Here is a 24,191-nt window from a genome sequence, read left to right on the forward strand (position 1 = left end):
TATCTATTATGGCTATATATTTCTGCCTCTCCTAGTTGCCTTCACAGAAGAAAAACTGGGACAGAAGGAGTGTTTCAGTCCACCCAGTGAGTCTGTCTGCAGCCAAGCTTGCAGTTTGTCTTTCCCCCAAACCAGTTTGCTGTTTCTGATTGACTAGCTATTGGTATCAACCATCTCCCCCCCCCTTAAAGTATGTCCCAGTTCTGCATGTCTGCAACAGCATTGCATTTTTTATTTTATTTTACTAATGATACTTAGGTCACATCCACACTGTACATCTAAAGCACATGGTTCTCCTCAAAGAATCCTGGGAACTGTAGATTGGTACAGGTGCTGGGAATTGTAGCTCTATGAGGGGTGATCTGCAGTTCTTGGGGTTCTTCGTGGGAAGGCATGTTGGTGGTATAAATGTCCTTTAAATGTGCTGCTCATCCATAGAAGAGCTCAGAAATACCTGTGTATGTTATGTGCCATGCAGGAAACAAACCAGCCCCATTTCAGCAGTGGAAATGCATTATGTGCCTTATTTCATGTCTCTTACTGTAAGAGTTCAATCTCTTACTTTCTACTCCACTTCCTGCTTGCCTAATCTTTGCTAGCCATTAATAGATGCATCTGTTTATATCTGAAGTCTCTTGGGGCATCTCTATAATGATTTCCTTGGATTTGAACCAGCCCTAGTTCTGTGAACTAGATCTGACCCCGATCATCCTAACACACATGGCGACTCCCATCCTGCTAGCGCTGCCTATTGCCAAGGCTTTGTCACAGCCACTTGTCCCATCTTAAAAAGCAACCAGGAAGTATATTACAGAGCCAGACAACTGGGCAGAAGAGAAATCTCAGCGAGGAAACTTTGGAGAGGAATGTTGCCGTTCATATCTGTAAGATTTAGTTACCATTGATGGATTAACCTGATCAGTGTTCTTAAATCTGACCATAGAAAGGTCACAATTTAATACTTTTCTACATGGTCACGTCAACTCAGTCTCGTCTCAAATAATGCTGCTCCTTGGACATTATGGGAATGGTATGTCAGCGAGTCCCCAGAGTCCCCTGTTAACAAAAACAGAATCGTTTTGTAAACATTGGAACTCATCTTTTGGTGGTTTTAAGTTCAGCTGTTTATATACTTTTCTGCAATGCAAAGGATTGTTGATGGCCCTGCTAGTATATGAAAATTGGTTCGAGCCAGAAAAGAATTTGGAATATGAATTGGCTCTCCTTAAGAATGCTGAAAACCGAGCTGAAGCACATTAGCACTGTGAAGTACATTAGACTGGAGGAGAGCAAAGATACTTATAACAAGGTGCTTAAGGAGGTGTCTGTGGTTCGCCTTCCACCCAATTGTATCCTCACAACTAACTTATGAGGTGAGTTAAGCTAGGAGATAGTGACTGGCCAAAGGTCATCTGATACACTCACACGGGAGGGGTAGAGAAGGTGGTGCCTCCAGATGTTATTGAACTCCAGCTCCCATCAGCCCCACCCAGTATGGTCATTGGTCATGGCTAATGGGAGCTATAGTGCCGCGACATCTGTAGGGAACTAGACAATGCTATGCTGGCATTCTGTGTACTTTGTAATATTAAATACTGGGACAAACAATGGAGAGGATTGGTGCCTTCCTGTTCTGCTTGTGGAAACGCAATACAGTGGTACCTCGGGTTACAGACTCTTCAGGTTACAGACTCCGCTAACCCAGAAGTAGTATCTCGGGTTAAGAACTTTGCTTCAGGATGAGAACAGAAATGGCGCGGTGGTAGTGGGAGGCCCCATTAGCTAAAGTGGTACCTCAGGTTAAGAACAGTTTCAGGTTAAGAATGGACCTCCAGAACAGATTCAGTTCTTAACCTGAGGTCCCACTGTAGACCATTCTTATGCCTCTCATGCCACCCTGTACTGTAGATGAAAATGGCAGCAGGTAGGCATATATGTTCATCCAGTTGAATGTTGCACTCCGAATGACAATGTTCTCGCACTGATTATAGCTGAGAGGAGTGCCAAAATGAATTTGTAATCCAGCATCTGCACATAAAAGGCCACCTTTCTCTCTCTCCCTTCCCCCAGTATGTTTCTTTACCGCTATATGAAACAACAACAAAAGTGGATGCGGGTTGAGGCGAGGCGGGGGGCGGGGGGGGGTGAAGGAGACTCACAATACAAAATAGCATCTAAATAGCACCAGTCATTTGGTTCTTTCAAAATGACTTGAAGAAATGGAATAATCTGTTTGGTTTATGAGGCTTTCACAATGGGAAATTTGCTGCAGTACCTGTCAATTGCGGGAAATGTGGAGAATGTATTTGATGTATCGTGTAACAACTTCATTTGAAATTCTTTGCCTAAACTCTGAAGCAATCAGAGCTGCCAAAGGAAAGAGAAATAACAAAATGGGCATCTAGCAAAACTGTTTAATATAGAACAGCAAATTGTTGCGTAGGACAAGGTCAGAATTTGTTGATCAGAATTTGCACAAATGTACCTCTGTGTGCGTACATGTGGAGATCATTGCAGATAATGTGCCCTACATGAATCTGTAGCTGTCACTTTAGGCATATATTTTCTACCTTTTCTCCACAAGAAGAATAATATTTACTGAAGCCATGTGAGGATATCCCATTCTACCTGAATCCTTGTTCAGCTGAGAAATCCAAACCCCCTATACTCTGGTATATGTGTGGATTGGGCAGAGGTGTCCAATTTTGCTGACCTCCGCGGACCTACACCTGTGGAGTAATGACAGCATCACCTGCCCCTTCCACCTGCCAAACATGATCTGGACTGGATCCCAGGTGGCATAGTGATCTGCCTGCTGTTCCACCTTCTGCCCTGGCTGGCAGGACTGTGAATACAGGGGTCTCCTCACTACTCCACTAAGCCTCAATGGGCAGCGACCAAAGTTAGTACTGCACCCTAGGAGAAGAACTCTGGTTAGCTTCTGTGTACATGAAGCACTAATTCACAGTTAGGGCTGAGATTGCATTGGGGGACATATGTGGGCATGGGGAGGAGTAATGGGGAATGATCCTGCTTTCTGGAGTTTGCCTCTCTGTGTACAAATTGCAAACCATATTTGCAGGAAGTCAGCATCCCATTTACACTGGGCAAAGTTTGCAAAGTTAACATGAACCTTTGTCATTTAAAAATGTAGGTTCTGGCTCCTGTTCTGTCAATATGTTTGATCTACACTATTGTTCATTCTAAATCAACACCAAATATTGTTTGTTTTTGAAAACCTATGTAAAATCATAGGAGCTGGGCAAACAAGAAACCTGCCTATAATTCAGTGTCTAAAACGCAGCATGTGCCCATTTAACGAACCCTACTCCCGGACAAAAACAAGCATTTGTTTGAGCATTGACACGCAAAATCAATACAGAACTCATTGAGGCTTCAGTTTGCTTCAGATGTTTCTATGCTTTAGATGTTCTGAGACTATCAGTAGCCAGACTATTTCATCTTAGAAATTTCAAAAGATAAAATGGTTTTCTTCACCTTGTGTTACGGCCACATGTTTGATTTTAATAACTGTATCGCACTTTAATGTGCAACCTGCTATGTAGACATAATCAGAACATTTACCCCCATAACAGCCCTGAGGGACTATTAATATTGATGGGTGGGAGATGGGACTAAATCTGACCAGAAGTAACCAAAGATTTGTTGCTGCTGGAGAGGGAGCAGGAAATGGCGCTTCCCCATCCAAGCTGTGGTGCATAGTATCCAAGGCCATTTAAGTTAAATTTTTCATTATAGTAAGGTAAAGGTACCCCTGAGCGTTAGGTCTAGTCATGGACAACTCTGGGGTTGCGGCGCTCATCTTGCTTTACTGGCCGAGGGAGCCGGTGTTTGTCCGCAGACAGTTTTTCCGGGTCATGTGGCCAGCATGACTAAGCCACTTCTGGCGAAACCAGAGCCGTGCACGGAAACACCATTTACCTTTCCGCCGGAGCGGTACCTATTTATCTACTTGCACTTTGACATGCTTTTGAACTGCTAAGTTGGCAGGAGCAGGGACTGATCAATGGGAGCTCACCCCATCACGGGGATTCGAACCGCCGACCTTCTGATTGGCAAGCCCTAGGCTCAGTGGTTTAGACCACAGCGCCACCCGCATCCTATTCATTATAGTACTAGGGTATTAATAATGATGGTGATGATAGACAAAAATCTAACCATTTGGTCCCATTCATGAAAGTGCAAATCAGCGGCCTTACTTTGCCTAATGATAGGGCCGGTTCTACATGGAAATCCTATGTATTTTTGTTCAGAAGTAAGCCCTACTATATGAGTCAATGAGTCATATTCCAGGACAGGGTGCATAGGATTGTAAGGTGCTAGCATTCATGATCTCCGGACATCAGGACACATATACCTCATTCTCTGGCAGTGGTGCGGGTAGTTTTAGACTCTGGGCATAACAGTCTTCTGGGGACACACAAACACCTTTAGATGGCCATGCACTTTACTTCATTGATTTCAAAATGTCACAAGCCAGCCCTGCTGCTTATTCTGCGGAGTGAGGCGTTTGGACTTCTGCATCTGAGTCTTGCCCTGATACCACCACTGCTCTCTGGATCATGTTGTTAGCTTGCCAGAGGAAAGGGCTGCTGGCCTTTTCTTCATTGAAGCCAGCTACACCTGCACCATTTAAAGCACTTTACCATCATGGCTCCCTACATTTCCCTTCTGTTTTGGTTTTGTTGTGTTCCAGACCATGGCTGATCAGATAGCTAGGATGGCACTGGGACAGATGGACATTCTGTATACTGGTGTATTTTTCGTTAACTAAACATTTTTATTTTATATATTGCTGTGACTTTTAATACATATTCCGCCCTGAGAGTCTGGTGAAGAGACGGAATGGCAATGTTTTAAGTAAGTAAGAAAGGCAGAGTGGTGACATTGACTATTTTTTAGGCTGAACAGGCAATGCTATGAGATGCAACAAATCCTCTATTTGTTTGTCCTCAGGTTTTTTTTATTTCTTTCTTTCTCATTTATGGAATCATCCGTCAAGAATGCAGAAGGTGACAGTGAAATGCATAGTTCAGTGTTAACAGCAACAGCTTTTCTTTCCTCTGACAAAGGCAACTGCTTAAATAGGTCATGGAATAAAAATAGTATTGAAAAGCAATGCATGGGAATCGGATATTGTTTCTTGCTCCAGTGGTGTAAATCTAGAGTAACCCAAGTTTGACAAAAGTAGCTTGAACAATATGGCAATGCAATCCTACACATGTCTACTACTCAGGAGGAAGTCCCACTGAGTTTAATGGGGTTTAAGCCCAGGAAACGGTACAGGATTAGAGTCTAATTTTATTATTTAGGATGCAGCACTATACTCATGTAGCTGGAAGTGTGTCCTATGAAACTCAATAATTCTGAGTAGGCATGTTGATGTGTAGGTGGGTTCCCATGAGGCAAGACACAGTGATAACAACAAGAACCTTTATTGAACTAACAGAACTGGACATCAGGGACAAAGCAATTGCTTATATACATTTCTGAAGGCCTGGGCCACCCAACGTGATTGGCTGTCTAAACTTCCAAGCTGCGAATCATAACTCAGAGTTTAAGGGCCAATGGCAGAGGCCCAAATCCTGAAATGTTCTGTGATTGGATGTCATGTATCGAATCAGAACACAGGAGCTCATAATCCTTAGTCCAGACTCAGACAAACACAGACCACTGAATACATAACACATGTATAGGATTGCCCTGCACGTTAGTTAATTTAAAAATTTTGTTTATTTATCTTTAAATGAAGAATTTCAAAGTAATGGAATTGAAAACAGCAGAAGAGATAACACCTTAAACATCAGTTTAAAAACAACAAAAATAGCAGCATCACGTTAGGAAAGACTCATCTTAAAATGATTGGGGGTGTGTGGAATCTTGGACTGGTGCTTTAAAAATATCAGATTAGTGCTGTTGGGGTCTTGCTCATTTTGCTATATGGGGCCCTGGACTTCCGCCCTGCCCTGAGTACAACCAGAACTTTCCATTACTGGTCATGCAGTGGTTTGCAGTTGAAAATATTGACATCCATAGCCAAGTGGGACCTCTTTGTGCATAATTCATTGTGGGGTCAAAGCCAGTAAACGGCACTGTGAAATCTGATTATTAATGTATTAGCAAAATCTAGTTGAAAAAGCCATTTGATTTCTGCTTCTGCCAGCAATTGAGTGATTACTTATATGGAACATTTGTAGAAATGAGGATTTATTTTAGCAAGGTGAAGTATCTGTAGTGTAAAAGTGTGTTTGTGTGTGTGTGTGTGTGTGTGTAAGACACAGAGAGGAGACTCCTCTGGAAGTAAGCAGATCATGCAGAAAGCTTATACTAGAAAAATGTCTTCCAAATCCAATTCTTCTTTTCAAACTATCATTGCCAGAAGGTTGCCTCTGAAATCCTTCTAGCTTTTTATTCACTTCCATTCTTTTCATATTTACTCAGTGCAGATCACTGTGACATTTTTATTTAGCTGCATGATCGTCCTGAACCTTTGATCATTTTATTTGCGGTGACCTCTGTGCTGACTGCCTTGGGTAATTTGTGCCATCAGTGGTTTTGATTAGTTCAACTCTGGTGAGTCTTATGTCTTGATCTTCCCCAGGGATCTGAAGAAGAGCTCTAGAGCTAGCTCCCATCAAGAGTGAAAGTGTGTGTGTGTAGGCTGCTGGTTTTGTTTTGTTTTGTTTCATAGTCACTACAGTGAGATTAATGTTGTACCAAACACTGAGCTAAGATGCAACTCCAGTGCCTACTCTAACACTAACATTGGCAAAATGAGACAGTCTTAGCTGTGTCCTCATTGCTAATGACTATTAACTGGTAGCTCTTTGATCTTAAGATGGGATCGTTTGAGACTTGCTTATCCTTGAAATCAACACTGACTAGATTTTCAGCATCTTAGCCCGGAACACCCTTTACACACCAATGTTCTTGTCTGAAATGCTGGCTTTCCCTATTTATTTTGATTGAATGGGAGGAAAAGCTTGTGCAGGAGAAGCTTCATTAAAGTAAATGGGGAAGTTGGTCCATGCTAGGGAGTGTTTATAACAAATTTATTCTCTGACTAGACTAGGACTAGAGCATCCTGAATAACTGCATGCTGAACCATGTGCTAGGATGACAGGGGGCACTCAGGGAAGAACAAGAGGAGGACTTGGCTAGAATGACTTGATATACAGGGACCAGATCAAAAAGAGGACAAGACTCCTGCTCTATGAATGTTGTGTAAAGGAGGCAATTGTTATGTAAACTTCACCTGCTGAATTTCTTCTTCTACCTGATTAGAGCCTTTACTGCTTTTTTGTCTGGCGATCCTGATGAGCTAACAAACAGCCAGTGCTGGCCCTGATAATAGGCAGTGTGTGGCAGTGGCCTCAGGGAGAGGATGCTGGGTGCTCTGGGGAAGCAGTACATGTGCCACCTACCCTTACTATTCCTCATGAGTCTTCATCTATGGCTTGTATGACTAGCGGAGATTCTCTACTATACACATCTATCAGAGGAGTAGCAGTCCTGTCCTGTTTTGTATCTGGCTATGTTTTTTGGAGCACAATCAATCAATCAATCAATCAATCACTAGCTAGCAGTATATATGACTTGAATCCAAAACCATGATGGAGACTTTACATTTATTCATTTATTTACCTTATTAGTTGGATGTCACCGGATAGTTTCCAAGAAACTTAAAGACAAATAAAGGCAAATAAGTAATAACACAGGGGAAGGGATCATATATTGCATTAACATTTCATATAACATGCAAAAAACCAAAAACAACACACCAGCCCCATAAACAGTAACAAACAACATTAGCAATGTAGTCAAATGATAAATGAAGCAATACTCCAACCCACTAGTTAGCAGATAAATGAAACCTCAGTCGCCTCCCTAGATCAAAAGCCATACGCTTCAAAACCAAAACCACTCCCTCCCCAATAATCTCTCCAGACCACCTGACAGTCTGTCACCAGGCCAGCTGCTGCAGATCAGCTGTGGTGGGGTCCAGAAATCCTCCTCCAAGCATCTCTCCTCTCTCTTCAGCGGGAGCAATAGAAAAGCAAAGCAGGGAGATGGTGGCAGAAGTTTTACCTGCTTTGCAGTTGTCCCAGCTACTGCTCATCTCTTGCTGCTGGTGGGAGTGCAGGAAGAGGGGTCCTTCCACTTGGTGTCAAGACCAGCTGTGTCTGGCTTCTTCACTATGCAAATTTCAATGAATGCTGAAAACACACCTATTTACCTTGGCCTTTGACATCTCAAATGTGTGTTTTCAGGGCCCACCCTCTTCCTGTTTTAACTGTTGTTTAATTCTTAATTTTTGAGTTGTTGTAACCTGCTCTGGGACCTGCTGGCAAAAGGCGGGTAGCAAATTTCAAAGTAGTTGTAGTAATAATAATACTATGGAGCGAAAAAATGTGTTCTACCCAACCTTCTGCCCTGACAGCGCTTCTGGTGTGGTGACGACTCCACTTCTCTGTTCCATCATTCTTCATCTGACCTGTTACCAAGAACAGAACTGTTACTTTTTTTGAAGGGTGCTTGTCACATCCCATTATTATCAGGGCTTCCTGAGATCCAAGTGCAGTGCCTGTCATTTGCTGTCACCAAACTCATCTATAACTTCTTCCGTGCATTCAAAGGACATAGTGTCCTTTAAAAGAAAGAAAGTAAAATAAGTAAATCTAACTGTTTATTTAATGTAAAGGTAAAGGTACCCCTGCCCATACGGGCCAGTCTTGACAGACTCTAGGGTTGTGCGCCCATCTCACTCAAGAGGCCGGGGGCCAGCGCTGTCCGGAGACACTTCCGGGTCACGTGGCCAGCGTGACATCGCTGCTCTGGCGAGCCAGAGCCGCACACGGAACGCCGTTTACCTTCCCGCTAGTACGCGGTCCCTATTTATCTACTTGCCCCCGGGGGTGCTTTCGAACTGCTAGGTTGGCAGGCACTGGGACCGAGCAATGGGAGCGCACCCCGCCGCGGGGATTCGAACCGCCGACCTTTCGATCGGCAAGCCCTAGGCACTGAGGCTTTTACCCACAGCGCCACCCGCGTCCCTGAGTTAATGTACCCTGAGTTAATTGCTGCGTATTCACTTTGCAGCATTGAAACAAAACCTAAGGGGCATAACATGTTAATAAAATGTTGAATTCAGAGTTAGTCACATTTAGAGTAGAGCCAATCAAATCAGTCGTCATGACTTAAGCTCCACTGGTTTCAGTTGATCTACTCTAATCATCTGGAGCCAACCCAAATGTAGTGTCCTGAGTATCTTGTTACTTAAGATTTTCTCTGGTTTTGATTCCTTTTCTGTGTGAGATACTTTAGTCAAGAAAAAGAAAAGGAAAGTAATCCGTGTTGTTTCCTTTGAATTACTTGATGATGAATGGGCCTATAACTTTTTAGTCTGTTATATAGTTTATCATACTGCTGTGACAGACCTACAAAAATGACACGAGATAAAATATAATATAAAATATATAAAGTATAGCTAGTTTTACTTTGTACAGATCTATAAGCTTCCGCAAAACAAGTAATAAATAGAAATAACAAAATAAATTGCCTTTGAAGTCTGCATGAGACAGTTCCTTTCAGTCAGCCTCAAGTGAAGAAAGAAATGAACATTTTATGTGAGAAGGTGAATCTATAATGTCAAAAAAATAAAAAGCAACAGGTTGGTGGTAGTGCCACATTAGAGAACCGTGACCTTCTAATGTACAAAATACTCCCTGTTTCTCTGGCTGCCTTATGTATAAAATGGTCTGTGAATATGTTGGTGTACTTGTTATATCTGTCCTGCAAGATTTGTGTCTGTCTTTAGGCATTCTTCTAGTAAAACTGCTTACATTTTATGCTTGTGGTTTTCTCATAGATTTAGTTTCATTGTCTCTCTGGAGATGGTCCCTGAAGTAAAAGAGAGGGAGAAGAATCTTTGTGGTAAGAAATCTAATATTTATTAGTCTCCTGCTGAAAGCAAGAAATACAAAAAGATATGCTTAGAGAAATAACTGATGTGCGTTTTAAACTGATGTTCACATTTTTAAAAGATTCGTGGAACACAGGGGGTTTACCTGTATAGGTAAAATTTTGACAACACACTGTTATTAATAAAACAGGTGCCACATCTTTCAGAACCCTATTTTAGCCAGGGAGAAATTTTCACTGAATCCTCCCATGTTTATTTTTACCAGATGTAGCTGCCCACAAGGCCTATTGAAAGCATGCATCTTATTTTTATAAAAGGCTTTTTTTAATGGATCAGAGGGTGGGGTGTTTTGTACTTATTGTTTGCTCTAGAAATAGTGTTCCCCTGTATTTACTGGCATTTAGGTTTCTGGCATCTGTGTCGGCTGAGGAGCTAGCTAACTATGGCAATATATCATGTCAAACTAGGCTAGTTATATAACTGTTAAAATGCTAGTTTTTAAAAAGATGCCCTGGAAAATGTTTTTCTACATTAGAGTCGCATCTCTTTGTATTAGAAATAAGCCAGTGTAGTGTTGTTGATGGGGTGTTGAACAGAACTGGAAAATCCCTGCTCAACCATGACGTTCACTGGGTGACCTTGGGCAAGTCACAAACTCTCAGCTTTTCTCTCTCAGGGTTGATGAGGTGGTAAAAGGAGGGTGGGAGGCATCATATTTGCAGCCTTGAGCTCCTTAGGAAAGGGCAAGCTAATTACTGCAATAAATAATGTTTTCCCATCACTACTCTGATATCTGTAAGCAGACAAACTCCGCTATGTATGGGTTTTCCTTGCTGCCAACAAGGAGTGAGGGGTTTGGCTATCCTTGGTTTGATTCTAATCAATAGGGAAGTTTTAGCCGATGAGTTCAAAGTAGTGGGAACTTTGCGGGGACTGTGTCCATGAAATGTTGGACTTTTTGGACTGGAATAATGGGCTGGAGTTCTGGATCTTATTGAAAACGAAAGGTCAGCACAGTCAAATATGTGCCTTGAATTTCAGGACAGCTGGAGCTCAGAGAAAAGCTAAGTAGGATTTGATGGCTAGATACCCTAATGGGAACAGAAGCCCAAAAAGGCTGATTTCCTGGAGGCAGAATCACAAATAATCCCAATGAGATAAAAGAAAAAAAAGAGGGAGACATCTAAAATGACAGTGATGTTACACAAAAAAGCAGAGTGATGAGGAGAAAACAAAAAAGGACATATATAATACATGGAAGAAAGGAGAGGATACCAAGGACAAGTTCAGATGAGGAGCCAATACTTGTAGAGGCAGCACCAGGAAAGCTAAAGCTTAGAACAAGCTGAGCTTGGTAAGGGATTTTGCAAGTTACAAGAAGGGCTTTTCTTCTATGTTCAAAGCAAGAGGAAGGAAACAGTAGGCATAATGTGGAGTATGGATGGTGAAATGTTAACTGTTGACAAGGAAGAGGCACCACAGGTTAACTCCTATTATGCCTCAGTCTTCTCCCCAAATATGATTTGTGTGCAGCTTTTCAAATGTAGTATGACTGGGGAGGAGTCAGGATTGCAGTTCTAGGTTGATAGCAAGGTGGTAAGGAATACCTAGCTACCTGAATGAGTCTGAAACTTTGGGGCCAGGTGAATTGCATCGTAGGGAACTAAAGTACTTTCAGAACCATAATATTTGCAAAAATACTGAGAAAGGGGTGAGGTGCCACCACAAGACTGAAAATGGTGGCAAGACTGAAACTGTGCAAATTTTCCAGTCTTCAGAAGAGGGAGAAAAGAGGAAACAAAATTATGGGCAATCTAGTTTTGATTCCAGGAAAGATGCTAGAACTGATGATAATGGAAGCAGTTTGAAATAATCTTGATAACGATTCAGTTATTAGTAGAAACTATCATGGATGTGTCCAGAATAAATTTCTGCCAGACTCAATTTATCATTTTTAAATTAGAGGACTATGAGAATATTATTGACATAATTTATCTTGCGTTTGACAAACTTACCCTGCTACACTTTGGTGAGCAAAATTGTTAAATTGTTAAATCATTCATAACCTCTCTTATCCGAGGGGGGGCTCAGTAAATGACGCCATTCCTCCGGAATTATGCTCAGTCAAGTATGCCACCTTTGACCAAGCGGTTAAATTGATTAGGGGCTTTGGTCCAGGGGCACTTCTGGCAAAGTGTGATATCGAATCCGCTTTCCGCCTTTTGCCGGTCCATCCCGAGGATTTTTGGCTCTTGGGTTTCAAATTTCAGGGAAAATACTATGTGGATAAGGCTATGCCAATGGGCTGCTCGGTAGCCTGTTCGGCTTTTGAAACATTCAGCACATTTCTGGAGTGGGCCATAAGATTTAAGACAAATACCAAGGGGGTTACGCACTATTTAGATGACTTTCTTTTTGTGGGGAGGTCCGGCTCCACGGAGTGCGTTTCGTTGCTGGAGGCCTTTTCGGCCTTAGCAAAGGACCTGGGCGTTCCCCTAGCGGCAGAGAAAACCGAGGGCCCCGCCACTTGCCTCACATACTTGGGGATAGAACTGGACACAGAGGCCCAGTCCTCCCGCTTGCCCAAGGAAAAGATAGACATCCTTAAGGATTTAATTCAGGCCACCCTTATGCTAAGAAAGATCACCCTCAGACAGATTCAGGCCTTGTTAGGACATTTTAACTTTGCTTGCAGGGTGGTCTCCCCAGGGCGCCCCTTCTGTGCCCGCCTGGCCAGACTTTCGGCAGGCCTCAAACATCCGCATCATAGGGTTAGAATTCCTAAATCTGTCAAGGCTGATTTGGAAGTTTGGGCGAGTTTTTTAACCAACTATAACGGAGTCTCGCTATGGCAGGATGTACTGAATCTAACTTCGGACTTCCAGGTCCAATCGGATGCTTCCGGGTCGCTAGGCTTTGGGGTGTACTTCAGAGGGCGCTGGTGCGCCCAGCACTGGCCAGGGGGTTGGAAGGAGGAGGGCATCACGCGTGATCTGACCTTTCTCGAGTTCTTCCCAATTGTAGTAGCTGTGCATATTTGGACGAAGGAATTTCAAAACCGTCGGGTGTGCTTCAAAACTAATAACCAGGCAGTGGTGAAAATTCTGGAAAGGCAGTCTTCCCGATCTTCAAGGGTTGCGGCCCTCCTGCGGTCATTCGTCCTCCGGTGCCTCGAGTTTAATATAATCTTTTCCGCCAAATTTGTACCTGGAATCGATAATAACATCGCGGATGCCTTGTCTCGTTTTCAGACGTCACGCTTCCGGTCGCTGGCACCTGGAGCGCAACCATTGCCCGAACCCTTTCCGGAGCACCTGTGGAGCGCTGGAGACGCAAAGTGATACAGGGAGTATTGGCCTCCGTCGCGCCATCCACACTCAGATCGTATAAGAAGGCCTGGTGTGATTTTTTGGGTTTCAGGTCCGGGTGTTCGGGTCTTGCCCCTAGTACGCCACCGACCACTGATGACGTTTTAAGTTACCTATCACATCTTGATGACTTGGGTCGGGCTACCAAAACCTTGAAGATACACGTGGCCGCCATTAGTTTCTTCTGCAAGGCCACCTTCTCATCCGACCCATGTAGTGACTTTTTGGTACGCAGGGCTATTGAGGGTTGGCGTAGGATGCAACCCCCGAGGGTCGAGGGTCGTAAGCCGATCTCGTATGGGTTACTGGCTAGGATACGCACAAAGTTGAGGTCCATCTGTTGGTTCAAGTACGAGGCCCGCATGTTCTCCGCCGCCTATGCAATAGCATTTTTCGGCGCCCTGCGCGTGGGTGAGGTGGTGGCTGAAGTTTGTGCTAACGGTTCAACACGCGGCCTCTTATTGGAGGACGTGCAACTAGCCGAGGCGTCCATAACAATCCGGATACGCCAGTCCAAAACTGATCAGGCGGGTAGGGGAACTTTCATCAAATTAGTAGCCTCAAAGGAGTCTGGGCCATGCCCGGTAAAGGACACCGGACGTGTGCTGGTCCCGGGGGTAAGGTACCTTGGGTGTAGCAGAGTCCACACGAAGAGGGGCAAGGTCCGAGGCAGAGTGCCGGGCGGTGAACAGGAACGCTGGAACAGGAGGCTGTGCAGGGAACAGGAACACCGGATGGTCGGGGACAGGAGGCCGAGCAGGGAACAGGAGTACCGGATAGTCAGGAACAGGAGGCCGAGCAGGGATCAGGAACGCAGGAAGGTCCGAAGCCAACAACGACGTTGCTCCCGCAACCTGGGGCCGGGCTGACTGGGCTTTTATCCTCTTCTAAGGCCAGGGGCGGTCCCGGCCCCCAGGAGCCCCGCCTCCTCTGGCCTTAAGGCGAGCACTCCTCCTGGGGGCAACCAGTTCCCTTCGCCTCTCTGCTCTAAACCTCTGCAGATCAGGAGAGGCCGAAGGGTTACTGGGCCCTGGAGGAGGCTCACCTGTGGCCACTGAGTCGTCAAGCCTCTCTGGGGCCAGAAGGGCTTCACCTGGGGCCAGCTCCTGATGCACTGCCACAGGTGCAGGCTCTTCAGCATCTAGGCCTTGCCCCAGTTCAGCCGGCCCTGGAGGCGGGGACTCCTGTGCAGGCCGGGATTCCTCTGTTTCATCCTCCGAATCGGAATCCCAGGCCATCACACCATCCCCCCTCCCAGGCCCCCCCCTCAACCGAGGGTCCGGACCCGGCTTGCCGGGGTACGTCGCATGGAACTCTCGGAGGCAGGCAGGTGCGTGGACGTTGGCCGCAGGTTCCCAGGAACGGTCCTCCGGTCCGTACCCCTTCCAGTCAATGAGATACTGCAGCTTTCCCCTGCGGTATCGGGAGTCCAGGATGCGTTCCACCTCGTACTCAGGCTCTCCCCGAACCAACACTGGCTGCGGTCGGGGACGGTTCGGGTGGAACTCGTCGGGTGGGGCCACCGGACTCAAAAGGGACCTGTGGAAGACCGGGTGAACCTTCAGGGTTGCGGGTAACCGGAGACGAAATGCCACAGGAGAGACTTGGTCTACGATAGGGAACGGGCCGGTGAAGCGGGCGTCCAACTTCCGCGAAGGTCGAGAGGGGTGGAGGTGGCGAGTGGAGAGCCAAACCAGGTCACCGACGCGAAGTTCCGGCCCCACCTGGCGGTGGCGGTCGGCCTGGGCCTTGTACGCTTCCTTGGCCTGGTGCAGTTGCTCCACCAAAAGCTGTTGCTGGGACTGGAGCTCTTGAAGCCACTCCGTCACCGCCGGGACTGCGGATGTCGGCAGCACCTCTGGAAACAGCCGTGGATGATAACCATAACTGGCCTGGAACGGGGTCTGCTGGGTGGACGCATTCACCGCGTTATTGTAGGCGAACTCCGCCAATGCCAGGTGGTCGACCCAGTCATCCTGCTGGTAGCTGCAGTAACACCGGAGGTACTGCTCCAGCACCGCGTTCGCCCGTTCCGTCTGGCCATCGGTCTGTGGGTGATAGGCTGACGAGAGGCAGACCTCCGTCCCGAGGGTCTGGTGTAGTGCTTGCCAGAACCGGGATGTGAACTGAACGCCCCGGTCGGACACCACGCGCTCAGGTAGGCCATGCAGGCGGAAGACATGCTGAAGGTACAGCTGAGCAGTTTCCTTGGCTGTGGGTACAGATGGACAGGGAGCGCAGTGCACCATCTTGGTGAAATGGTCGGAGAAAACCAGAAGGCAGGTACAGCCACGAGACGAGGGTAAGTCCACTACAAAGTCCAACGAAACCGTGTGCCAAGGGTGCGGTGGAACTGGCAATGGCTGAAGTAGGCCGGGGGGTCGCCCGGTAGGTCCCTTAGCGCGCCGGCAGACATCACAACCAGCAACGTAGCGAGCCACGTCAGCCTTCAGGCGGGGCCACCAAAACTCTCGACTGACCAGATGGGTGGTCCGATACCGTCCAAAGTGCCCCGCTGCTGGGGCATCATGGGCCATCCGGAGAACCTCCAGCCGTAGTGGCCCTGGCGGGATGTACAGACGACCGTGGTGCAGCAGAAGGCCCTGATGCAGGACCAGCCCCGGATACTGTGGGCTGGACCCTTCAGCCAGCTCCCGGAGTCGTTCCTGGGCCCAAGCGTCGACCCGCTGCTGTTCCCGCACCCGAACCTGCAGTGGCTGCGCCTCCTGGGTGGCCAGGAATGCAGCCGGAGGTAGTATCGTGGTGGGTTCTGCTTGCTGTACCGTGTCTGCGTTGTCTTCAGGTTTCCGGGACAGGGCATCCGCCTTCTGATTCTGAGAGCTAGGGATGTAGCGGATCCGGAACTGGAACCGGGAAAAGAACAACGCCCACCGGATCTGTCTTTGGTTCAGCTTGCGGGTGGTCTGGAGGTACTCCAGGTTCCGGTGGTCGGTTCTCACCTCCACCGGATGTCGTGCCCCCTCAAGATGGTGGCGCCAGACCTCAAAGGCTACCTTGATGGCCAGTAGTTCCCGCTCCCACACAGTATAGTTACGCTCCGCTGGTAGGAGCTGGCGGGAATAGAAGGCACAGGGTAAGAGTGGCGCTTCAGGACCAATCTGTTGAGACAAGACGGCACCGAGAGCCGTACTGGAAGCGTCGGTCTCCACCACAAAGGGTCGAGAGGGGTCAGGATGTTGTAAGATTGGTGCCCTCTGGAAACAGGCCTTCAACCCCTGAAACGCCTCCTCTGCCTCCTTGTCCCAGGAAAACGGCGTCTTTGGGCGCAGTAGCCGGGTCAACGGGGTGGTGCGATGAGCATAATCAGCGATGAAGGTCCGGTAGTAATTGGCGAACCCCAGGAAACGCTGTAGGTCCTTGCGGTTCCGGGGTGCCGCCCATTCTTGAACCGCTGTCACCTTCCCCGGGTCCATTTGCACCCCATCTGGAGAGAGCCGGTGACCAAGGAAGTCCACAGTCCGCTGATGGAACTCGCACTTGCTGAGCTTTGCGTACAAACGGTGCTCACGCAAGCGCTGCAGCACGGTCCGGACATGTCCCTCATGGCGGGCCGGGTCACGGGAGTAAATCAGTATGTCATCCAAATACACCACCACGTACTTGTCTAACAAGTCCTGAAACACGTGGTTGATGTAGCGTTGAAACACAGCGGGCGCGTTGCACAAACCGAAAGGCATAACCAAATATTCGAACTGCCCGTACCGGGTCCCAAACGCTGTCTTCCACTCATCCCCGGCTCGGATCCGAATCAAGTTGTAGGCCCCCCGGAGGTCCAGCTTGGTGAACACCTGTGCCCCTTGCACCCGCTCCAGCAGCTCCGAGATAAGGGGCAAGGGGTACCGGTCTGGGACGGTAATTTTGTTCAGGGCTCGGTAATCATGGCAAGGGCGGAGTTCCCCACATTTCTTCTTAACAAAAAGCACCGGTGCCGCGGTGGGCGAGGTGGACGGCCTAATGAACCCACGCTCCAGGTTCTTGCGCAAGAAGTCCTGCAAAGCCTCGCGCTCTGGCTCTGTTAGGGAATATAAGCGACTCACTGGTAAAGGCGCTCCGGGTTGGAGGTCTATGCCGCAGTCAAAAGGCCGATGCGGCGGCAGCTGGTCTGCCCCCCGTTCCTCGAACACGTCCTGGTAGTCCTGGTACACGGCTGGGAGCGTGGGTGCTGCCTCCTCTGAGGGCGCGGACGCCAGCGTTCCGGATTGAGCTTGGGAACATGGGACTGGGAAGTGCACGGTCCGTTTGACCCAGTCAATCTGAACGTTGTGGGCTTCCAGCCAGTCCATCCCGAGCACCAGGGGGAAGCGGGGCATAGAGGCAATGTCCAAAGTTCGCAACTCCCGGTGCTGCTGGAGACACAGGACCAGAGGCTGGGTCTCCTGAGTAACGGCACCTGACCGCAGAAGTCGTCCGTCAATCGCTTCCACCTGGACCGGTACTGGCTTGTTCCGAAGTGGCACCTGATGATGGGCGGCAAAAGCAGCGTCCATATAGGAGCGGGTTGCCCCTGAATCTACCAAAGCATGGGTGAGGATCCAGGGCCCACCTGGAGGGTATAAACGTACCGAAACCATAAGATGTTGCAAGTCCATTGGTGCGGGCCCATTCTGTACGGTTTGGGACCCCCGGTAGCTAGGGCCATCAGCTACTGGGGTTGGCGGTTTCCCTGCGGCTGGCGTTTCTCAGGGCAGGACCGAGCGAAGTGTCCACTTCCGCCACAGTAAAGACAGAGATTTCCATCCCGACGCCGCGCCTTCTCTGCGGGGGAAAGGCGTGGCCGCACTGCCCCGAGCTGCATAGGCTCCTCCGTTAAATCAGTTGTGACCGTGGGGCTGCCGGAAAAAGCTGGTGCCGTGAACTGGAAGTGTCGGCGACCCCGGGCCTGACGACGATCCTCCAACCGGTCGTCTATTTGTAGACTCCGTTGAATGAGAGTGTCCAGCGTGGTGGGGCGTTCCATTGTGGCCAACTGGTCCAGTACCTCGTCCGAAAGCCCTTCGAGATACTGGTCCCGCAGTGCCGAGTCATTCCAGGTCAAGTCCTGTGCCAACAGCCGAAACTCCGTGGTATATGTGGCCACCGTGGACTTGCCCTGTTTCAAATGCCGAATCGCCCGGTTGGCTTGACTCTCTTTCTGGGGGTTGCCGAACGCGGCCTCCAAACGATTGCAAAACCCCGTATAGTCTGCCAGCAAGGGGGAGTCTTGCCTGAGTAGCGGCAACGCCCACTTGGCCGCCTGGTCCTTTAACAAGCTAATCAAAAAGTGCACCTTGGTACGGTCGTCCGGAAAGTTCCGGGCTCGCCCCTGAATATACAGTTTGGCCTGGGCCAGGAACATGGGAAAGCTGGCCGGGGCTCCATCAAATTTCTCAGGCAAAGCCACTGGGTACTTGCCCGGAGCCGGGGCGTCGGCCCCAGGAGCCGGTAGGGCTTCCAAGCGTTGCTGAAGTGCCTCAACCGCGTCACTGAGCTGCTGCACGGTGTGAGACAAGGCCTGGTTCTCCTGGGCCAAAGCCACCAGTGCAGCCGCCTGTTCAGCCATGGCCTCTGGCTCTTCCCGAACGCACCCCTACGAAGGGGGAGTGCGGGAGGTGGCGGGAGCAAACTGTGCTGGTCCCGGGGGTAAGGTACCTTGGGTGTAGCAGAGTCCACACGAAGAGGGGCAAGGTCCGAGGCAGAGTGCCGGGCGGTGAACAGGAACGCTGGAACAGGAGGCTGTGCAGGGAACAGGAACACCGGATGGTCGGGGACAGGAGGCCGAGCAGGGAACAGGAGTACCGGATAGTCAGGAACAGGAGGCCGAGCAGGGATCAGGAACGCAGGAAGGTCCGAAGCCAACAACGACGTTGCTCCCGCAACCTGGGGCCGGGCTGACTGGGCTTTTATCCTCTTCTAAGGCCAGGGGCGGTCCCGGCCCCCAGGAGCCCCGCCTCCTCTGGCCTTAAGGCGAGCACTCCTCCTGGGGGCAACCAGTTCCCTTCGCCTCTCTGCTCTAAACCTCTGCAGATCAGGAGAGGCCGAAGGGTTACTGGGCCCTGGAGGAGGCTCACCTGTGGCCACTGAGTCGTCAAGCCTCTCTGGGGCCAGAAGGGCTTCACCTGGGGCCAGCTCCTGATGCACTGCCACAGGTGCAGGCTCTTCAGCATCTAGGCCTTGCCCCAGTTCAGCCGGCCCTGGAGGCGGGGACTCCTGTGCAGGCCGGGATTCCTCTGTTTCATCCTCCGAATCGGAATCCCAGGCCATCACAGGACGGTTCCTTTACCTCCGGCCTACCGGCCCGGGCCCACTTCTGGTACATAAAGACGGGTCTCCCTTGCTAAGACATCAATTTACCAGGGTGCTCCGGAAGGCCATTGACGCGTGCGGGTTGCCTTCCCAGGATTATGCCGCGCATTCCTTCCGTATTGGCGCCGCCACAACAGCTGCTCAGTTGGGCCTGCCGGTTGACAGGATTAAGGAAATGGGTCGTTGGAAATCAGATGCATATAAGTCTTATATCCGTTAGATGGCGTTACCCTCATGACCCCGACTTACCCTGGCCTCTCCTTCTTTTCATCCTCAGCCGCTACCAGAAAGATCGTGTGGATTTGCGGACATAGCATTGTCCATTGGGCCCGTGCGAGGGCGTGCAGTTCCGGCCTCACCTCCAACCTTGGCTTGCACCCGGGAGTCCGCTGTTTCTGGTTCTCCAGAAGAGGCATGCGCTGGCAGGAACTTATGCCTTTATTACGCGACAAAGTGGCCTTATTTGGCCCCCCAGACATCCTTGTCATCCAGCTCGGGGAAAATGACCTCGTTACCAGAGGAACAGCGGACTTGTCAGGGAGCATAAGGACTGACTTGGGCGAGATTGCGTTGTTGTGCCCCGGAACCACTGTGTTTTGGTCTTCCCTCCTCAAAAGAATTGTTTGGCGTGGGGCACTGAGTTGTATGGCTGTTGAGAGAACCAGGAAGATATTGAACCGGGCCGTGTCCCGCCGGGTGCGATACTTGAATGGCCAGGTCATCACGCATGACCGTATCCGGATTGGCAACGAGGCCTTGTACCGGAATGATGGGGTCCATCTATCTGACCAAGGAAATGATTTGTGGCTTGACAGCGTTATCAGTAGTGTTAGGGATTGGTTGCAGCTGTGAGGGTATTGGCGGCGAGCCTTTGGCTCGGGTGGCGGTTAGGCATTGGATTATTGCGGTATGGTGTGTTGGAAGGCTAGGTGTGGCCATTGCCTAAGCCTTCAATTTTGGGTATTCCGTTAAAGGAATCCGGCGGTCGTGTATTCCGTCCGATGCCTGCTTGGCGGGAGGCCATGGCACGACCCCCGGTGACGTCAGTGGGGAGCCTATAGTTGTATTATCATCAACAGGCTTCGCCCACTGGTGATTCAACCCCTGTGGTGGACATCCAATGCCTAAGCCAATACCTTTTCACTGCTGTAACCAATAAAGTTGTGGCCTTTTCCATGCCCATAAACCATAATCACGTGTCCCTGTGTGTTCATTTCCACCACGCGGGGTCGGGTCCTCGAACCACAAAGACTCTCCTCCTGAAAGAGAGGGGAGTGGTTGTGGGCGGGAGCCCGAGCTCCGCCCCTAGCAGGGGGCCTCCGCCCCCTGCTCACCTGGCCCACCTGGCTGGCGCCCGCCCACCAGCCGGCACCCAATCAGGTGCCGCTGTGGGGCGTAACCAGTGGACTTTAAATTCGGGCGCCAGCCCTCTCCCCGGCCTCTTTCCTGCTTCGTCCAGCCTCCTCGTCTCGCCGCGGATCACCCACCCGCCACTCCCTTTAGCTTAGGTTCTTGGCCTTGCTATGGACCCTAGGTTGGTCGCCCTGGTTAGGCGGGGGGCCTGGTAGGAGTTTTTCCACATGGCATTAGGCCATGGGGGTTTTTTCGCCTACCTCGTAGCAATCGTCACAACGTTCGTGGTATTGGTGGGTAGGTTAGGCATTGGATTATTGCGGTATGGTGTGTTGGAAGGCTAGGTGTGGCCATTGCCTAAGCCTTCAATTTTGGGTATTCCGTTAAAGGAATCCGGCGGTCGTGTATTCCGTCCGATGCCTGCTTGGCGGGAGGCCATGGCACGACCCCCGGTGACGTCAGTGGGGAGCCTATAGTTGTATTATCATCAACAGGCTTCGCCCACTGGTGATTCAACCCCTGTGGTGGACATCCAATGCCTAAGCCAATACCTTTTCACTGCTGTAACCAATAAAGTTGTGGCCTTTTCCATGCCCATAAACCATAATCACGTGTCCCTGTGTGTTCATTTCCACCACGCGGGGTCGGGTCCTCGAACCACAACGATTCAGTTATTAGTAGAAACTATCATGGATGTGTCCAGAATAAATTTCTGCCAGACTCAATTTATCATTTTTAAATTAGAGGACTATGAGAATATTATTGACATAATTTATCTTGCGTTTGACAAACTTACCCTGCTACACTTTGGTGAGCAAAATTGTTAAATGTGAGCTAGCTGATAATTCTGACAGATCCTGTCACAGCTAGTTGAAAAATCATACCCAAAAATCTAGTTCATATGTACATGAGCTTGGCGCTGGTGCCGTCTTCCTTTCCTCTCTTCTTCCAATGCAGCTGTGAGGAAGAGATCATGTTTTTGATTCCATTTTCAATTAAATATGATTTATTATTACATATGGGCCACAAACTAGGGTTAAACATCAACATGATTTAGGTTATCAAAGTAAATCACACTTTTGTCCCCAAATCATATTTAAATCTAACCGCAGTTCATCTGGGTTTAGACATCATGATAAACCGTGGTTAGTTAAAATTTGAAATGAAAGCTTCTAATCTCTTCCATGTAGTTGCACTGGAAAAGAAAAGCAGTTCATGAGCCCCAAGCTTGTGTACATAACACTACACCCCTGCTCATGTAGCACTGTATTACATAGTTCTCAAATCTCATTAGTTCTATTGGTTGTTCTATATTTGAGTATTCACTTTGAAGTCACACTTCAGTCACCTCTTGTAATACAGAACAGCTGATGAATCTATAACAAGCCTTTTGTAGAAGATACTCCTTTGAATCTAAGGGATGTGAATGCTCAACTGTGAACACCTTTCTTGTTTTTCTTTTCGCTTGTTGACATACATTTCTCTTTCTTTTCTGTGAGATTCTGTAGGGTCTTTTCCTCCTTTTTACAGAGATGAAGCTACATTAGGAAACACGAGAACTTTTCTTCTTCAAGTTTGGTTATTTATAACCAGTTTAGCTCTATAATTAAGCTTGCATTTAATTGCTGTAATTGTGCCATCCTTGTTTAAAGACAAATGGGTTTCTCTGGGCTAGCGTATGTGCTGATATTTTTATTCTATTGAATTCCTTTAAAAGGCTATCTAGGGAGCTTCTGAAAACCTTGAAATAAATACAAGTCCCACACGAGTCTAGACTCCAAAAAAGGACACACATACCTTGGAGAAAGCTGCACACATGTTCCAACTTTTGTGTGCTATTGTCATTGTGTTTCCCTCCCCTCCCCCCCAGTGCTGAAGAAGTAAGCCACTGATTTCTAAATAAATTGCTTCTCTCTTTGGAAGTGGAAATTGCAAAAGTGGACAAAGAATAGAGGGCTCTGGTTAAGCAGATGGTTCTCTTCTATACATGCATTTCTATTTGTTCAGTCCTGACCCCATTGTATGACATTTGAGAAAAATAAGTAAGGTTTTTTTTTTAAATCATTAAGAATGCTGGGAATTGTAGCTCTGTGAGAGGTCTATTACAATTCTCATAATTCAGGAGCGGGGGGAGCCATGACTGTTAAAGTAATATAAATGTGTTTTCAGTGTATGGTGTAGATATTACCTTAGTCTTCAGGAAGATTCCCTCAAATTGATTCCCCTTTTCGTTTCCCTCTCTCTTTTATTCTCCAGAGTTCATAGCCTTTATCACTTGCTACAGTTCCAAACATCTTGCCCTTGGGAGCTGAACTGAAATCATATGAAAGAAGTAAGGCTTCTGTTTTCATAGTGTGGCTGTGGCTTGGTTGAAATTTATGTAAAACTCAGCCACGGTCATATAGAAGATTTATGAAGCCCTTTGATAAGCAATTCAGCACATGTTCAAATATCTAAAAATAGACACCATTGCATATTACATAAAGGAGCAATATAGTTGACACTTCATGTATAACACTACCTCTTGTTATTTACCTTCAGTTTCTGAAAATGGCAAAAAGTGGGGTTTTTTATTGAATCAACTGTGAAGTCAGGTTATGTGGCAATTTTTCATTGTTTTTCAAAATGTTCTCTATTTTTTAAAAAAGTTTCTCCAGTTTGAAAGGTTGCTAACCTTGTCTGCTAGAATATTCAAGAATTACTGTCAGCACTGTTGTGGGAAAATATACCCCTTATGCACACTGCCAACAATATACTCTTGGTGAGAAGTCTAATTGATCTCAGGGACATCAGAGGTGCCATCTTACGAGGGCGATTGGGGGGGGGGGATGTCATGACGTCACAGTGTCCTGATGTCACACACGCAATGTCAGGACGTGTGGAGGAGCCAGGGCCAGAGCTGAATGTGTCGGCCATGCAGCCTCAACCCTTTGTCCCTCCAGAGGTTTCTGCACTACAGCTCGCATCAACCTTGACCATTGCAACATCTGGAGGGTCAAAGGTTGCCCTGCCCTGCCCTATATGAATCCTTTGAAATGTGTAGAGCCTTGGTCAGCCATTCTGAAAGGGACTGTGGCTTGCCATGGTATGATTCTTATTAACTTTCTTTAGGAGTGAGGAAGGTACTTCCATTCCCATCCATGTGAAGATCTGATCATCTGAGATTGCTTAGAGGCATATGTCTGCAAACCTTCAGGTGAACAGTGACTGGCTGGCTACATTGC

At 48.1% G+C, this 24,191-nt stretch overlaps 1 protein-coding gene and 1 long non-coding RNA gene across 9 annotated transcripts in view; one reads left to right on the forward strand and one right to left on the reverse strand.

The window, feature by feature from the left end:
* The window catches only part of ZNF385D (zinc finger protein 385D), a 547,534-nt gene that overhangs the window by 128,117 nt on the left and 395,226 nt on the right, over positions 1-24,191 (forward strand). For both annotated transcript variants that reach the window (XM_083404986.1, XM_083404996.1), the window contains exon 3: positions 9,890-9,954. The gene's annotated coding sequence lies outside the window, so the exon portion shown is untranslated. The remainder of the gene's footprint in view (positions 1-9,889; positions 9,955-24,191) is intronic.
* Positions 923-23,781, reverse strand: LOC310660480. 7 transcript variants are annotated; one of them, XR_014503395.1, is made up of 5 exons: positions 23,642-23,781; positions 7,974-8,515; positions 7,666-7,702; positions 2,276-2,367; positions 923-1,056 (listed from the first exon to the last, which is right to left on the reverse strand). It is a non-coding gene; the product is annotated as an uncharacterized lncRNA (long non-coding RNA). The 7 variants fall into 7 exon arrangements; XR_014503398.1 differs by lacking the exons at positions 2,276-2,367; positions 7,666-7,702 and adding exons at positions 9,864-9,921; positions 21,764-21,924 and having other exon boundaries at positions 23,642-23,776; XR_014503399.1 differs by lacking the exons at positions 2,276-2,367; positions 7,666-7,702 and adding exons at positions 9,864-9,921; positions 23,156-23,280 and having other exon boundaries at positions 23,642-23,775.

The sequence above is a fragment of the Podarcis tiliguerta genome (assembly GCF_965153285.1).
Source record: "Podarcis tiliguerta genome assembly, chromosome: 12".
In the NCBI taxonomy this organism is placed as follows: Eukaryota; Metazoa; Chordata; class Lepidosauria; order Squamata; family Lacertidae; genus Podarcis; species Podarcis tiliguerta.